The sequence below is a fragment of the Myxine glutinosa genome, chromosome 1 (genome assembly GCF_964187855.1).
Source record: "Myxine glutinosa chromosome 1, kmMyxGlut1.1, whole genome shotgun sequence".
NCBI classification, from domain to species: Eukaryota; Metazoa; Chordata; class Myxini; order Myxiniformes; family Myxinidae; genus Myxine; species Myxine glutinosa.
Window position 1 is genome coordinate 143217097 of NC_136261.1, and position 4019 is coordinate 143221115.

The 4019-nt window shown below is 46.1% G+C and overlaps 1 protein-coding gene across 8 annotated transcripts in view; it reads right to left on the reverse strand.

Annotated features, from left to right (window-relative positions):
* Nucleotides 1-4019, reverse strand: part of PRR5 (proline rich 5) — a 54508-nt gene that overhangs the window by 47636 nt on the left and 2853 nt on the right. The window lies entirely within an intron of this gene.

Consider the following 4019-nt stretch of genomic DNA (forward strand, 5'->3'; position numbering starts at 1 on the left):
CAGTGGAAACAGATTTGCTGAAGGAAGTTGACCATGAGGCAGTTTACAAGAAACCTGCTGACAGGACTTCATGAATGAACAAAATGCTGATGTTTTGATTTTAGTTTTCCCAAGTGAGCTATGAAAAATAATGAAATTAATCCGTTTTGTTTTCATTTGATATATTTTTTTTTTTACTTCAGTTGTCCTCAAAAGTATATGTTTAGGTGACAATTGGATAAGTCAGATGAGTGCTAACACAGGTGGGATCGGATGGCGGGCCCCGATTCCTAGTGAAATGGCATGGCCCCAAAATATGGACGAGTCCAAGTCAGTCCAAGTTTGACCATTGCACATTTCAGATGTTGGTCTGTGGTCCTGAGATCTGTCTCATTGCTCAAGTGAGGATAATTTAAATTCTGCACTTGTACACAATTATACAAAAGATACGCTCAGCTCCAACACTGAATAAACTAGAACAGCACTCGGTAGAGGGCAAACCTCCGCCAGGTGAACAGTTGACGTTTTGTAGCCCACAACTGATAGGCCAGATCTGGATGCGGATCTGAACCCAAAATAAAATCGGCTTGTTCTTGTCGCCTAACCAACTCATCCACCAACTTTTGTCACAAGTCATCCAGAACTTTTTGAAATATCGTGTTATATATCGTTTTTCGGCCTATCTAGCAAAAGTGAAGAATCACTTAAAATATTCTCAGATCCAGATTCAGAGCCGGATCTTCACCAAAATCGAATCAATTTGTCCTTGTCACACACACACACACACACACACACACACACACACACACACACACACACACACACACACACACACACACACACACACACACACACACACACACACACACACACACACACACCACCAAGTTTCGTCCAAATCCATCCACAACTTTTTGACTCTGCTATATATCATATCGTTTTTTGGTCCAATCTCTCAATGGTGAAGAATAACTCAAAAATTATAATATCTGGATCCGTATCAGATTTTCAACAAAATCTAATAAACTCGTCCTTGTCATAAACCCAACATGTCCACCAAATTTCGTCTGAATCCGTCCACAACGTTTTGAGACATCGTGCTCGCAAACAGACAAACAAGCAGACAAGGGTGAAAAGATAACCTCTATCCACCTGCAGTAATCACAAATAGGTGGAGGAAATCACAAATAAACACCAATCGAACATCAGGCCTGGCCAGCCGCTTCGTGAAAGACTTGGAGCACAAAGCTTCCCTGGCCATTGCCAGAACCCAGAAGGTTTTTTTTTTTTTTTTTTTTTTTTGTATACAAGATCGAGGCTCGTGAAAGAGCTAACATTAATCCCACAAAAAGACAAACCGACACACAAAACACAAAAAACAAGGGGAGCGGCAGACAAGATGGGGAGAGAGGGGGAAGGACACAAAAGAGAGGGGGAAGAGGGGGAAGGACACAAACAACATTTGAGAGCAGGGACATCGGGAGGACTTGGGGGGAGGTGGGAGAGGATTAAAACATATGAACACTGCAAGGACTCTGGGGTGAATTACCGGGGGTATAAAAGATCAAGGTTTTCGACCAGACCAGAAGGTTGGGACAAATGGGGCATTTTTTTAAAAGGACCACGAATATCAACTTAGCTCCAGGTTGTTGCCATGGCAGCAGTACTAAAGTGGAATAAATAAATAAACAAGAAAGACGTTGTGCAGAGCACGATACTTGAAAATTCCCCCCTCCCCACCCCAAAAAAGTTGAAATGGATACATCAAATTGTTGCCCATTTCATTAAGATTTTAATTGACAATCTTAATCAAAGCTATTGTCGCGCGAATGCCCTTGGTTAATACCATGGGCTCGCGGATGGCCAAACGAACTTCAATGGAGGCGACGATCAATGATGAATTTGACTCGGCAGCACGGGAGGAAGAAGGAAGAAGGCAGAGGAAGAAGCGCGAAAGCTCTTACCTGTAGCGATCTCACCGGCAGCTCCGATCCTGTAGGGAATGAACTCAAACGAACACGGGGGTAGAATGTACAAAAATAATTGATTTATTTTATGGAACCCGATAACAATGGACTCGACGGAAGAAACTAAATCCTAAATTTGGACATCCCCGCACAGATTTCAAAAACAAGACAATGGGAGAAGATGAATGAAATAAATGTCTCGTCGTGTTGTGGATGCGTCTTATCTGTCTGCAGTGTGTCCGTCAGGAATCCCCCAGGCTCCGGTGTTTGGGACCCAAGCATGCAGTCTGGGCACGGCTCTGGTTGGCGTGGAAATGGCTCGGGCCTTGGCGCGAACCGCTCGGGCGTTGGCACGAACACCCTACTCTGAACGGTCCGTCCCGTGCTACACAGCACAGCACACAGGCACCAGGAGCACGACACGGGGGAGAATGATCGTCAGCGCTGATCTCTCCACCGTCCTTCGAACACCCACACAGCGGAACAGGTCCAACACGAAGGGAAAGTCAAGGGAAGGCAAGAGGCAAAGGGAAGAGAAGCAAAGACCCAGCCAGCGAAGAGACAGCCAAGAGAGAGAGACACAAATGCCGGCCAGCGAGTCGTTTTGTCACTCGCGGGGTGACGTCAGCCCTCCTTCTCCCCCAACCAGTGCCTCATTTCTTCTCCTCATTTTTCTTCTTCTCCCTCAACCAGTGCCGCACGGTTTGACCTCATTTCAACCTTCTGACGTCACAGGCGCTTGTCCTCCAATCAGCGACCTGCTTCTAAGTAGTTGTTTTGCGCCTTCCGCACTGATTGGCGAATGTTCGCGCCTTCCGCACTGATTGGCCGAGGTGTCACCGGTCAGTGGCCAATCAGTGCGCCGCTCCTTTACCTTTCTTACCCTCCAATCACAGGGAAGCTTTTTGTCCCATCCCCGACCAATTACACGTTCTCCTGAGCGTGGCTCCAGCCTGCCTGGCACGATGTTTGTCGCCCATGGTGGCGTACTACGTGGCTGCTGCCTGTTGGCTCTTCCAAAGTCATTGCGGTGGCGGGGGAATTATTTAATGTGTGGTGCACTAATGGGCCTATCTAATGTCTATGGGATGTATTGCCATAAGGGACACTGGGATGCTCACCGAGGGAACAACACACAAGGGAATTTTACCCATAATCCCTGTACTAATTAGCATGCCCCGCCCCCTAGTGGCGGGGACAAAGTACAAGATCGAGGCTCGTGTAAGAGCTAGCATCAATCACAAAAAAGGACAAACGGACACACAAAACATACAAAAAAGGGAGCGGGAGACAAGACGGGGCGAAAGAGGGAAGCATACAAGTACAACAGCAGAGAACAGGGACAACGGGAGATCTGTGGGACAGAGAGGGCTTGGGGGGAGGAGGCATGGGAAGGGGGGGGGGGGAGGCATGGGAAGGGGGGGGGTGGGTGGGAAAGGTATATAACACATCGACACTGCTAGGACTTCCAGGAAAGGAAGAAATCGGGATTTCAAAAAAAAAAGTGGATCTGAGGTGAATTAACAGGGGTAGAAAAGATCAAGGTTTTGGATGGGGGAAGATAAGAGATGGTGGTGAACAGCTGTTTTAAAGACCTGGAGGGACGATTATTTTTCAGATGAAAATGGATGATTTTAAAAGTTTGACCTTGAGTTGACCTTTGACCTTTTGACCTCAAAAATGGATTGCTTCCCAATTCAGTGACTGGATATGCAAATGCTCTATGTCTGTCTGTCTGTCTGTCAATGGGATGAAAAATTACAAGTTTTAAAATTTGACCTTAAGATGACCTTTGACCTCAAAATCAATAGGCTTTTTCCTTATGACGAATTCTACCATTTGGTGAAGTTTCATGAAGATAAGTTTAAATTGTGATCTGTATGTTATTGCCAGACATAGCCAGACAGACATACAGCCAAAATAACGCACACGACCAACTATTTATTGAGAAATCTCCGATTTTGTAAGTAATAAAAATGAACATCAGTGTCTGTGGGACGAGCAGAGTGGGCGCGCCTCATCCAACCGCACGGTTTGACCAATTGACGGTTAGACACAGGGCAAGGAAGGCCT